We start from the raw sequence: 14,604 nt of genomic DNA, 5'->3' as shown, positions 1-14,604 counted from the left end.
CTACAGGATTTGTCTATACTTGGGTTCAATAAATTCAGAGAATAGATGTAAATACAAAATATAACTATAAAATATGAAGGCTCAAAATTCCTATTGTTTTTAGCCATTGGAATTTTAGGGAAAGGAAGGATAGGATGTTTCTTTGTTTTGCTCAGTGAAAATATTTTCTGTTATTTAGAAAGCTAAATGATAGGCACTTAGGCTGTAAAGCTTATGAAAAAAGAGAGAAATCAGGATGTGACAACTAAATAATGCCCAACTGAATTTTAAAGGCAGGAGATTATTAATGAAAGCCAAACAGTACTATAGTTTGGAGAAACTGGGGATAATTTGAAATTCAGGTATATGACTGTGGGCTTTGGTGACTTACTATTTTCCTAACTTTTACAGATGTCTGAACCTGTTCAGTCACTTTTAACTCATCCACAGATTGGGGTTGTAGTACCAAGTTTTATGTGATACTTTTAGTTCTGTCTGTCCAGAATATATTCAAGCTAGGTTTTTATGATGTCATAATACAGTGGTTGGCAAATGAGGAAATAGTCAAATGTGTATAGACCAAATATCTCCAAACTAAGTGATTATCTATGAAAGGAGTCTTTTACAATCTGGGCGTAAAATCTGTTAAGTTTTGAATATGTATTTAGATGTTCCTATTTCTGACATGAGCATATCATAATCATTGAGCTCCTGTCTTTCATATTGACCCAGATTTTCCTGGGACTTGCGTCATTGTAATGGTGCATCTGCATCGTATTGGCCCTTGAACGCCTCAAAAGAAAGAAGAAATAATGGAGTAAGTGATTTACAGCATTAATTATGTCACTCCATTTTTTCTGAGACTTTTGCACAGATCTGCCATTATCTTCTTGATAACGTACTAATTAAAATCAAAGTGGTGCAGTTTTCCTCCACTTCAGTTAGTTTTTACACTGTTGTCACTTAAACTTAAAAATAATGTTGTGATTGACATCTGTGTTTTTATTGCATGAGGATCATTTAAACACTCAGTTGTTTAAATATACGTTATAGTTCGAAAGAATGAAACAATGAGATTCTGACTGCATGTCCACCCCACCCCATTAAGACTATACATTTGCCCTTCTAACATTTCCAACTTCACCTCAACTCCTCTGTTGCTGAAATACTTGTCCATGCCTTTGTTACTTCTAGACTGACAAATAAAACATGAAATGCTGTCCAGTTCTAATCCTCAAAAAACTTGAGGTCATTAAAAACTTCTTTGCTGCCTATCTCCTCACTTGGATCATGTTTCATGCCCACTAGCCCTTTGCTCATTGACCTACATTGACATCTGAATAAATAGTGCTTCAGTTTTTAACATTCTGCTCTTGATTGCAGATCCATGGCCATTTGTTTTCTCAATCTTAACACTATATACAACACCTTTCACTGTATTTTGTAGCAAGATATATGTGACAATAAATAAATCAAATCAAATATTGTAGTTTGATAAGTGTCATATTGTACAGCATGGAAACAGACTCTTCAGTCTAACTCGTCCATGCTGACCAGATATCCTAAATTAATCTACTCTAATTTGTCGGATATTTGGCCAATATCCCTCTAAACCCTTTCTATTCATTTACCCATCTAGATGCCTTTTAAATGTTGTAATTGTAGTAGCCTCCACCACTTTCTCTGGCAGTTAATTCCATACATGTACCATCCTCTGTGTGAAAGTGTTGCCCCTTTGGTACCTTTTTATATTTTTCCCTTCTCACCTTAAACTGTGCCCTCTGGTTTTGGATTCCCCTACCCTAGGCAAAAGACCTTGAGTAGGTGCCCTATTCATGCCCCTCATAATTTTATAAATCTCTATAAGGTCACCCTTCAACCTCTGACACTCCAGGGAAAGTAGCCGCAGCGTATTTTCAGCCTCTCCCTATAGTTCAAACCCTCCAACCGCAGCAATGTCCTTGTCGAACTTTTCTGCACCCTTTTAAGTTTCACAACATCTTTCCTATAGCAGGGAGACTAGAGTTGCATGTGGTATTCCAAAAGTGGCCTAACCAATGACCTGTACAGTTGCAACATGACATTCTAACTCCTATACTCAATGACTGACCAATAAAGGCAAGTGTGCCAAATGCCTTCTTCACTACTCTGTCAATTGCGACTCCCACCTTCAGGGAACCATGAACCTGCACCCAAGGTCTTTTTGTTCAGCAACACTCCCCAGGACCCTACCATTAAGTGTATCAATCCTGCCCTGATTTGCCTTGCCTTACCAAAATGCAACACCTCGCATTTATCTAAATTAAACTTCATCTGCTACTCCTCGGCCTATCTAATCAAGATCCTGTGGTATCCTGCGATAACTTTCTTCACTGTCCACTACATCACCTACTTTGGTGTCATCTGCAAATTTTCTAACCATTCCTCTTATATTCTGATCCAAATCATGCATATAAATGACAAAAGCAATGAACCCACCACCGATCTAGTGGCACACCACTGGTCACAGACTTCTAGTCCGAGAAACAACGCTCCACAACTACCCTCCGTCTCTTATCTTCAAGCTGATTTTTTTATCCAAATGGCTGGCCCTCCCTGGATTCCATGTGATCTAACCTTGCTAATCAGTCTACCATGCAGAACCTTGTTGCACACCTTGCTGAAGTCCATGTAGACAACATCCACCACTCTGCCTCCATCGATCTTCTTTGTCACTTCTTCAAGAAACTCTATCAAGTTAGTAAAACAGGATTTCCCCTGTGCAAAGCCATGTTGGCTATCCCTAATAAGTACTTGCCTTTCCAAATACATGTAACTAGTGCAGTTAGGAGCTAGGATTTGATTCAGTTGTTCCAGATTCTTGTTGATAGGTGATTGTATGCTTGTATTCTGGCATCTAACCTGTTATATATTATTCCTCCAGACCCCCCCCGCCAACAATTCTTTTTACTTCTCCTTATGCATGTCCTTTACACCCTCCTCTCTGCCCTGATTGCTTTGCTTCCACCCAGCTCTCTCACCCTTCGGTAGCCTATTTCTTTCACACAGCCTCATTGCAATTTGGAGAGCTCTTATTTCTGCTTCAGTCCCTACAAAATGCGGTGACCTCCTGAGTCTTGTCAGCACTCCCAGCCCACTGGCCAAATGGTAGTCAGAACTGCAGTCAAGCAAGAGTTTGAACCATGTGTCTTGCCCACATGCACCCTATCAATACCGTTTTCTTTCCAATAGATTTTTATCTCGCAACAATCCTACCGTCCAGTTCTCATCCACCCTTTCAAACAAAGAGTTTGATTGCTGTATTAATCTAGAAAAACATCGAGGTCAAATTTTTCCTGTAATGTGGATAAGAAAAGCTTCAAAAGCATTTATGTTTCGCATTGTAATGCAAGCAACAGGAGAAAATTATAGATTCATACCACATTCAATACAGTAACTCTGCCCTTTATATCTGTGCCAGGTCTTTGAAAAACTCAACCAATTAGCCTTGTTTTCCTGTTCTTTCCAGATGAGCCTAGATATTTCTCCTTTAATTTCAATCATGTATCCAATTCTGTATTTATGGTAAATGTGTTTGCTGACATCACATTTTAAGTCCATGTATTCCAGTGCATAACAGGTTTTATATTCTTGAAACAAAATATTATTTTCTTTTTGGCTGTAATTCTTTTGCCAATTATTTTAAACCTATGTCCCTTGGTTACTTAACCCTTTTTCAGCAGAAATGGTGGGGGAGGAGTTCTCTCCAAGTTTCTGCACTGAATAATCCTGGCCTCTTATACATCATTAATTGTCATCACTTCACTATCAATGGCTATGCATTCAGCCAACAAAGCCATAAGTTCAGGAATTCTCTCCCTGAACCCCTCCACTTCTTTACCTCTTTCTCCTTCTTTTATGACTGTCCTTAAAACCTCCTTCTGTGGCTTTGGTTTTTGGTCATCTTCCTTAATTTCTCCATTTATGACATAGTATCAAATTTTGTTTGAAAATGTTTCCTTGAAGCTCCATGGGAATCTTTACTTTGTTAAAGGTATGGTACAAGTACAAATTGTTCTTGTTGTTTATTCAATTAAAATCCTGACTGATGTATCCCATAATTTTACGTGTGTTAAAAGGAACATTGGAAGACCATTGCACCAGCATCTTAAGATGATTGCCAGACTTACAATTGGCCTTTCATTGATCTTAATATTATAAGAAAAAGAAACCACCTGGCCCATCATAAAATTATTCAAAACATGTATGATCTACCCTATCATTCTCTCTGCTCAACCATGCAATTTCCTGACAGAATTTCTGTCTAAATACTCCTTTATGTCCATAGATAATCAAGCAAATCTGAAGAATAATTTTCTAATTTGACATTTCCAAATATTCACCTATACTCTTCAGAGATAGCTATCCACACCCAGTCCTCCGCAATCAAAGTAGCTGTTCTTTATTGTTGATAAATGAGTCACGTTATAAATACATGGCAACATATTATCTAAAGTACAAACTCTCTAAATCCTAAATTTTAAATACATCAATACACAGTAGAATCTTTCAAAAATAATGCCATAAGCATGGTCCTTGTACCCACCTCATTACCTGAGAAATATGACTACTCATGGAGTTTGAAAATGTGATGCTAATGATAAGAAATATGACAGTCCTCTGGGTCATGCTGTGAGATTAGGTTTCCAAGGTCTGTCTTGGATACATAAGCTGATGCTTAGCGAATGGTAGTGAAGCTTTATGAAGCACAGCAACAACTAAAGTAATGGAGTTCTTGTCAATGAAGAAGTCCATGTCCAATCATGATAATTTTTGTATCATGATTATGTCTCCCAGTAAGTATAGCCTTTGCATTTATAACTTGATTTCTTTTAGAATATGGGTGGAATATTCCAAGCATATTAACATGTTAGGACATTGTATTCATGAAAAATTTAATGTTTTAAAGTGTCTTATTTTTGTCTTTATCATTTATCCTTAAAACAAATATAATTTGCAATTTAAACAAAATTAAATGTTACTGCCTTTCAATATAATTTCATGAAAATAATGACTGTGTGTTTTATATGAAGTATATCCACGTGATGTTTCTGTAGTTGAAAGTTGTACTGATTATGAGAATTTTATTTTGTGATCTGTTACACTATTGTTACACTATTCTGGAATACAGCATATCAACCTGTCTGGGTGTGAGTGTATTTTGTTCTTTTTACAGTAATGAATTATTTTGAAGCTCTGATTTCTCGTATATATGATCGAAATATTTGTCTTATTGTAAGCAGTGCCAAGGCAGCACAAGTCTGGTAAAGGCAAGTAAAGTAGTTGTTTGATCTGTGTTGATAAAAGTTATTTATCTACTTCCACAATGGACAACTCACATTCATAAATGTGATATTTGCCTTCCACACAAGATGTGCTTAATCTACATATATGAAAGCTAGAATTTATTTGCACACAACATACATACATTTTTACTTGGAAAGACTTGTGATTTAACAAGGTGACTAAAAATTATGAGAAGTAGTTCTGTCCAACAGGGTGGATGAAAATATCATGATTTATCGCAATCAATAAGAGTCACAAATGATGACTCGGCTCCTCTCAATATCTATCTATCCAGCTCCTCTCTTCCTTCTTTTTGAACTCCCACACCAATTCCTCAGTCTCGGCTAATGTCAGAAACAGCACTTTGTGAAGAAATAGGTGGTTTCACGGTGTTTTTCCCCCCTCCCCTGAAGTGCTGTTTCTATATCATTGGAGCCAAGAAGATGGGGGGTGTCATAGGTTTGGGAATGCTGGAGAGAAGCAGGGGGTTGTGTGGGAAGAGACCAGAAATGAGAAGAGGAGCTGGATGGTTGTCGGAAGATGAGCTAGCCCACTTTCATACCCAAAGGACAGACCCTGAAAACAACAACTATTAGAAAAATGTTAAAATTCTTTTAAAATAGTTTTTGGAAGTATCACAATTTTTAAATATTTAGAAACATAACAGAAAAAACTTATTTGTCACTGAACAGAAGACTGACCTCAGGGTATGCCTTTGGATAGTGACATTTTGGTGCTGTGTTTTCACTAATTAGCTAGTTCAAAAGACTTCACTGTTTCTCCCAATGCAAGACACTGCTGCAAAGTGAAGTTTTCGTTGCAGCCTATTAGCCAGTTAAGTAAAGATTTTTGTAATCATGTACCAAGTGCTTCACCATTGACAGGAAAATAAATATCACTGGCCATAAAAAGCGAATATAGAAGCTGACTCACAGAACACAGAACATTACAGTGCAGTCCAGGCCCTTCGGCCCTCAATGTTGCGCTGACCTGTGAAACCCATCCAAACTACACCATTCCATTTTCATCTATATGTCTATCCAACGACCATTTAAATGCCCTTAAAGTTGGCGAGTCTACTACCGTTGCAGGCAAGGTGTTCCATGCCCTACTAATCTCTGAGCAAAAAACTACCTCTGACATTTGTCCTATATCTATCACCCCTCAATTTAAAGCTATGTCCCCTCATGCTAACCATCGCCATCCGAGGAAAAAGACTCTCACTGTATATCCTATCTAATCCTCTGATTATCTTAGATGTCTCAATTAGGTCACCTCTCAACCTTCTTCTCCTAACAAAAACAGCCTCAAGTCCTTCAGTCTTTCTTTGTAAGACCTTCCCTCCATACCGGTCAACATCCTAGTAAATCTCCTCTGAACCTTTCCAAAGCTTCCATATCTTTCCTAACGTGTGGTAACCAGAACTGCACGCAATATGCCAAGTGCAGTTGTAGCAGAGTTTTGTACAGCTGCAACATGACCTCATGGCTCTGAAACTCAATCCCTTTTCCAATAAAAGCTAACACTCCGTATGTCTTCTTAACAACTCTGTCAACCTGGGTGGTAACTTTCAAGGATCTGTGTGCATGGACACTGAGATCTATCTGCTCATCCACACTTCCAAGAATTTTACCATTAGCCCAGTATTGTGTATTCCTGTTGCTCCTTCCAAAGTGAATCACCTCATACATTTCCGCATTAAACTCCATTTACCACTTCTCAGCCCAGCTGTGCAGCTTATCTGTATGCCCCTCTGTAACCTGCAACATCCTTCGGCACTATGCACAACTCCACCGACCTTTGTGTCATCTGCAAATTTATTACCCATCCTTCTACGCCCTCATCCAGGTCATTTATAAAAATGACAAACAGCAGTGGCCCCATAACAGGTACACCACTAGTAACTGAACTCCAGGATGAACATTTCCCATCAACCACCACCCTCTGTCTTCTTTCAGCTAGCCAATTTCTGAAATAAACCGCCAAATCACCCTCAATCCCATGCCTCCGTATTTTGTGCAATAGCCTACCATGGGGAACCTTATCAGATGCCTTACTGAAATCCGTATACACCACATCAACTGCTTTACCCTCGTCCACCTGTTTGGTCACTTTCTCAAAGAGCTCTAAGGTTTGTGAGGCATAACCTATCCTTCATGAACCGAGTTGACTATCCCTAAACAACATATTCCTTATAAGAGGTATAAATCCTACCTCTTATAGCCTTTTCCAACACTTTATCCACAACTGAAGTAAGGCTCACTGGTCTATAATTACCATGGTTGTCTCTACTCCCCTTCTTGAACAAGGGGACAACAGTTGCTTTTTTCCAGTCTTCTGGCACTATTCCTGTAGACAATGATGACATAAAGATCAAAGCCAAAGGCTCTGCATTCTCCTCCCTATCTTCTTAGAGAATTCTAGGATAAATCCCATTCAGCCCAGGGGGCTTATATATTTTCACACTTTCCAGAATTGCTAACACCTCCGCCTTGTGAAACCTCCATCTTGTCTCATAGCCTGTATCTCAGTATTCACCTTGACAACATTCTCTTTTTCCAGTGTGAATACTGACGAAAAATATTCATTTAGCGCTTCTCCTATCTCCTCTGACTCCACACACAATTTCCCACTACCGACCTTGACTGTCCCTAATCTTACTCTAGTCATTCTTTTAGTCCTGACATATCTATAGAAAGCTTTAAGGTTTTCCGTCAGCCTCTCACGTCCCCTCCTGGCTCTTCTTCGCGCTCTCTTTAGATCTTTCCTGGCTAACTTTTAACACTCAAGCGCCCTAACTGAGCCTTCATGTCTTATCCTTACATAAACCTTCTTCTTCCTCTTGACAAGAGATTCAACTTCTTTAGTAAACCATGGCTCCCTCGTTTGAACACATCCTCCCTGCCTGACAGGTACATACTTATCAAGGACACGCAGTAGCTGTTCCTTGAATAGGCTCCACATTTCAATTGTGTCCATCCTCTGCAGTTTCCTTTCCCATCCAATGCATCCTAAACCTTATCTAATTGCCTTTCCCCCGGCTATAACTCTTGCCCTGCGGTACATGCCTATCCCTTTCCATTACTAAAGTAAACATAACTGAATTGTGGTCACTATCACCAAAGTGCTTTCCTGCCTCCAAATCTAACACCTGGCCTGATTTCTAACGCATGGCCTGGTTACCTTCAGAAGAAAATTTAAATAATGTAGAATTTAAAAATGAGGTTTTTTTATTTATAACGATTGTTTTATCACAGTTAAGCTCTGCCTTAATCTCATGTATTTTCAAATCCTTATTTCACTTCCTACAAATGATTTAAATGTAATTCTTTTCCCCTACTTCTACTTTCATGTTTGTTGTCTTCGAATTCTTGAACATGATTGGCTGATCGATCTGCCTGCTACGTGCTTGTTGCTGAACACCACAAATTGCTTATAGATCGTTCCAAATTTAAAGTGATATTGAATTAGGGAAGTTATGCTCCAGAACTTAAGGCTTTCTTAGTTGAAATTTTTTTTATGTATGAAGCAAGCACTATCCCCTTGCTGTCATCCAGACCATCAATGTATATATACTGAAAGGTATAAACTTGGTAGGTTACATTTTGCCTTTTTCAATAAAAGAATGAATTCCGAGACATTATGGTTTTGATCTCTTATATTCTAGAACTCTACATTAACTTCTCCAATATTTTGTTTTTCCTCAACTGCCAAAGAATGGTAATTGACTAGTAGCCAGATTTCTTCCATGAACCTTCCAACGTTTTGGTGAGAGGTGAGCAACACAATCACGTTAGGTTAATTTTCTGACTTTTAGATTTCTTCGCTTTGGAAAGTATGCCATTTGTGGTATTGGAAAATATGTAATTGGAGTAATGTGTTCTTGCCATTCAATGCTGCAGTTGGTGTTACTTTCAGGAATGGCTACCAAATTAATTGCCAACTGGATCAAGCCTGGGTGAAAATTCTGGTACAAGCTTCTGATATGCTGGAAGCTATCCATTGCACCAGTAGGAGAGGTGATAGCTACCAGCAATGTGTCCAAGGAGAGGCCGAGGTTTGCTGAAGGCCTGTGTGACAGGGCACGATGGGATATGGTGTGGTGGTTTTGAGCACAGTTGGGGTGGGAAGTTGAGGGTACAGCTCTATGCAAACTGCTCATTTCCCAATGGAGGAATATTGATCAAGCAATATTTGAGTGAGACTGCCCCCAACTTTTCCTTTGCCTCAGGAGGTCAGTGGCAACCCCATAAGTTTGCCTTTTGGGTCCTGTGTATGACAAGTGTCCTATCTGCCACTGGTTGCATAGAATAGATGCAATGAAGTATCAGTATCAATTTTATATATATGTATGTAAACATAACTCTCTGCAACAGGTCTTGAGCCGCAATTTTTGACTCAAGATGAGTATGTTGGCGTTCGCCTTATATGTATTTCTTTTGTTCTATCATCAGTTGACATATAGTATATCAGCATGTGGCTGAGTCAAACAGTGGTCAAATTCTATAATTTGCCTTAGCTGATATAGCACATTTGAATGAGAAATGTTGACCTAGCAATTAACAATGGTGAACGATGAAAGATTGTGATCAAAATCTAAACAATAAAAGTAAGGTTTTTTTTGCACAGCACTTGAGGTATTTATTAATGTACAATGCAACAAAGTACTGTATCCTTTTCCAAAAATAATATTTAATCTTTGCAGTTATTGTTGCAACTCTTATGTGGATATAAGTAAAATGTCACTTTGCTTATCAAGCTCTGATGTAAGTATGCCTCTTGTCACCTGATCAGGAAAAAGTTGTGTAGGAAGTCAGAATGTACTGCTCCCTGTGAGATCACAGCTACAACAGAGCGAAGAACAAATAATGTAAGCAAACAGCTTAGAAGATGAAAGTTCAGTTTAGAACAAATTGCTCCTTGTGGTAGATCATCTCTATTTCCATTTAAATTAGTTTGAGATCAATTCTCAATGACCAGTGTGCAAAAGATGTGTATAACAGCATACTAAACTTTGAAAATCCAGCTATTCAAAAAACAATTACTGTATTCTTTCAAGAAAGTAGAAGCAATACAAAGAAAAGTACTGTCAAAATCAATAGAGAGATCTAGTGAAAGATTTAAAAGAAAATAGATTAGCAAGACTTTTTTGTAGCTTCCAATTTAATGTTTGCTATATGCTTGGATGATGGATTTCTCTATAGCATCAATCAGAGATAAACTAAACTTTGAATTTTCTTTGACTAGACAGAGCAATAGCTGTGATTGGTGATCCAAAATTAGTAATGGTAACTTTACCAATCTGTTTTACCAGCATGAAACAAAGATTAGTGATCAAAGGGCAGGTTAAAGCTAAGAAAAATAAATGAATTTGTATGGCATCTTCTTGACCTCAAGACATTCTAAAGTGTTTTTAATTCTAAAGAGGTACTTCTGAAGTATAGTCACAGCAGCCATTCTGTGCACAGCAGTGTCCCTTGAATATTGAGATAATGACCAAATAATCTGTTACACATGATGTTTACTAAGAGGCAAACTTTGGCCTTGACACTGAGGAACAACTCGCCTGCTGAGCTTTGAAATCACGTCATTAATCTTTTATACCTATCTGAGAGGGCAGATGGAGCCACAGCTTAATGTATCATTTTCAAAGACAGTGCTTCCAAAGTATTGTACTCCGTTCCTGAAGTGCCTACCTACATTGGTCTGAAGTAGCATTTAGATACACAAGAATGATATAAACCACAAACAGAAAAACAAAAGAAAGCCAGATAACTGCATGCAAAATTAAGTATTAACTACCTGGATTAACTTGTGGTTTGTAAAAATAAGTATAAAGCTTAGCAACTTGCCTTGAATGTCTTTATGTCACTAGAGTTTTGCAAGTTAAAGTTATTTTGTAATTGCTCAATTTCACTGAAAAATCACTGACAATTGTATGTAGAGCAGGTAGTTTATAGGCAAGGGTTTGCAGAACAATAAAATGGTACACCCCAGCCTTCTAACATTGTAGGCCAAGTCGCCATAGTCTTACCAGGCCAAAGGCCTGCTTTAGAGAGAGAGCGAGAGAGAGACAGAGACATGACTGGTGATGATTTAACCTGAGGGTCCCATACCTCAGATAAGGGGAGAGGTTGAGAAGGAGAGTCCTTCATGGTAATTTCAGCCAGTGTGGAGTTTGAATTCCTGCTGTTGGCATCATACAACTTCACAGTCCAGCCAACTGAGCTAAACTGACCCCCTCCAAAATTATACACAGTGATTCACATATTTTATGCTTTGAAATATTCATTGCATGGGATTTTTTATTTGAATTTTTTTCAATGTAATTTCTCAATTACTGTTATATTTCAACAATATACTTCTAAATTGCAACTATGATCAAGTGTTTAGAATAATCTCAGTGATTAACTAGTACGATTTTTTCAATTTCCTTCCTGTTTCTACCTCTTCCTTTGCATCTGAAAATCCAGTTCTGTTAACTGGTGAATGACTTCCTGGAGCCACTTGTCCTTTCATACCTCACCCAAGTACAGACAGTTCTGCTATAACACGCTTTTTCAATGTGAATTGGCTTTAACACAATTGAAGAATTTAGATGGTTATTTGTAGAATGCAAAATTTCTGGATACAATGTGATTCCAGCCCCATTAGTTTAAATGACACTGCTATTGCGTGATTTTGTTATAACATGAAATCGCTGAGTCAACATTTTTGCCCTTTCCCAGTTACTGTTGAGAAAGTGGTGGTGAGCCACAAACTTTGGTAGGTTATTTAACATGGTAGTCATCACATTGAGTCCTATTTCTTACTCACCTATTGTGAACCTTTTGTGGACTTTGTTATGTGTAAATCTGTTGCCAGGTTTTCCCAAGTTATAACAGTGACTACACTTCAAATGCTCTGAAACACTTAAGGGTATTCATAGAATTCCCACAGTATAGAAACAGGCCACTTGGCCCAACAAGTCCACACCAACCCTCTGAGTATCCCAGCCAGACCCATTCCCCCTACCCTATTACATTTCCCCTGACTAATGCACCTAACCTACACATCCCTGAACACTATGGGCAATTTAGCATGGCCAATTCACCCTAACCTGCACATCTTTGGACTGTGGGAGGAAACCAGAACACCTGGAGGTATCCCACGCAGACGCTGGGAGAATGTGCAAACTCCACACTGGCAGTCGTCTGAGTCTGGAACCGAACCTGGTTCCCAAGCACTGTGAGGCAGCAGTGCTAACCACTGTGCCATGACAGTCTGCAAAATTGTGAAAAACACAATATAAATGGAATTTTAGTTATTAATTCCAGCAAGTGCGATGCTACCGACTCCCTTTCCATTTACTCATAATGCATCAGCATCAGGAGTTGAACCAATGTTCTTGGAATAATTTGACGAGATTATAGGCATAATTGATTAGTTCGAATGCAATAAAAGAAGAATGAATTTAGCTTATTTGACATCTCAGTCCCATTACACTTTACTGCATTGTCAGCCTACATTATTTACTTCTGACTTGAGGTGAGAGCACTTTTATTAATCTTTCAATTCATTATGCTCAGTTCACAGAATATGTTTAGTACAGAACAGCCTCGTTACCTAGATTTCGTTTTATCCGAACAAAATCTCGAGTCCCGTAAAAGCTTTTTCCTTTATCCAAAAAATCAATTATCCGAACAAAATACTCCCCGCCCATCTCATTCGGATAATCGACGTTGTTCTGTATATAGTTCTAAACATTATGATTTGTGATCTTATGATCCCAGCTGTTGGTAACTTGGACAATTCAGAACCCAGAGAGAAACATAGCTTGATTGATCATGAGTTTTATTTTGCAGTTTGGTTAATATGCTGGTTGATCACTGAACATGTATACCTTTTAATCCATTATTAGAATGTGGGCATTGCTGGCTTAGCCAGCTTTTATTTCCCATCCCTAATTGCCCTTGTGATGGTGGTAGTGAGCTGTCTTCTTGAACCACTGCCATCTATTTACCCCAGACTGCTGTTAGGGAGAGAATTCCAAGATTTTGACCCAGTGATAGCGAAGGAACGTTGATAAATTTCCAAGTCAGGACTGGGTGTGGAGCCTAGTGGGGAACTTATAAATGGTAGTGTTTCCAGGTATTTGTTGCCCTTGTTCTTCTTGATGTTAATAGTCATGGATTTGAAAGGGTCTCTCTCTCTAAGGTGTTTTGGTGATTTTTTGCAGTGCATCTTGCAAATAGTATCCATGACTGCTGTTTTGTGCTGGTAATGGAGTGAATGTTTGTCAGTATGGTGCCAATTAAATGGGTTACTGTATCCTGGGATGGTGTTAAGTTTCTTGAGAGTGGTTGGATCTGCACTCATCCAGGCAAGTGGGGAGTATTCCATCACACTCCTGACTTATGCCTCATAATTGGGGGACAGGGTTTGGGGAGTCAGGAGGTGAGTTTCTTGCTGTAGGATTCCTAGCCTCTGACTTGCTCCTGTAGCCATGGTATTTGTATGACTAGTTCAATTTCTGATCCGTCATAATCTCCTGGATGTTGTGAGAGGGGGATTCAACAATGGGAATGCAATTGAATGTCAAGGGTGATGGTTAGATTTTCTCTTACTAGAGATGATCATCGCCTGAATATTTTAAGACATAATGTTACATACCACTTGTCAGCCCCTAACTTGGATATTGTCCTAAACTTGTTGCATTTGAATGTGACCTTCAGTCTTTGAGGTATCATGAATGGCACTGGATATTGGGCAAATCATCAGCAAACATCCCCACTTTTGACCTTTTGATGGAGGGAAGGTCATTAATGAAGATTCAGAAGATGCTTCATTCCCTTCATAAAAATCGGGGTGAGGTGTGCTTGCTTCAAATTTACAGGAATCATGCCAGAATCTATAGAATTTTGAACATAAGTAAATGTAATATGATTTAAACTGAATTAGAATTTTAATCAAACCAAATAACTGAAACTGATAGACATAATGGAAATTATTTACATCAAAATAGCAGCATTTTGTGAATATTTTATGATCTGTTCAGGTATGAAATAACACCAGTAGTGAATTTGGACTTGCAAACTTTTTAAATACTTTTTTAGAGTCTTAATGCATGATATTTAGGTTAATAAAATTGAGTCTAATGTTGGGCAACAGGTTGAAACTTTGTTTTGCTACTTACGGTAAGACCTTTTTCAATTGTCTTCAACATATGTATGACTTTGTTTCTTTCCTTTGTCTAATAAACTTATGTTCTGTTAAAGAACATTTGCAACCTCGTGTGAATATTTGATTGACTAATCACCG

General features: G+C 38.3%; 1 protein-coding gene across 8 annotated transcripts in view; it reads left to right on the top strand.

Annotated features, from left to right (window-relative positions):
* Positions 1-14,604, top strand: part of rfx1a (regulatory factor X, 1a (influences HLA class II expression)) — a 150,504-nt gene that overhangs the window by 33,726 nt on the left and 102,174 nt on the right. The window contains exon 2 of one of the 8 annotated variants that reach the window (XM_043694807.2): positions 712-796. The exons of the other annotated variants lie outside the window; for them this stretch is intronic. The gene's annotated coding sequence lies outside the window, so the exon portion shown is untranslated. The remainder of the gene's footprint in view (positions 1-711; positions 797-14,604) is intronic. 8 annotated transcript variants of the gene reach the window in all.

The sequence above is a fragment of the Chiloscyllium plagiosum genome, unplaced genomic scaffold (assembly GCF_037043375.1).
Source record: "Chiloscyllium plagiosum isolate Xiang-an unplaced genomic scaffold, Cpla_swu_hap1 HiC_scaffold_45, whole genome shotgun sequence".
NCBI classification, from domain to species: Eukaryota; Metazoa; Chordata; class Chondrichthyes; order Orectolobiformes; family Hemiscylliidae; genus Chiloscyllium; species Chiloscyllium plagiosum.
Note: the sequence above shows the minus strand (reverse complement) of the source record. Positions and strands in the feature narration are given on the sequence as shown.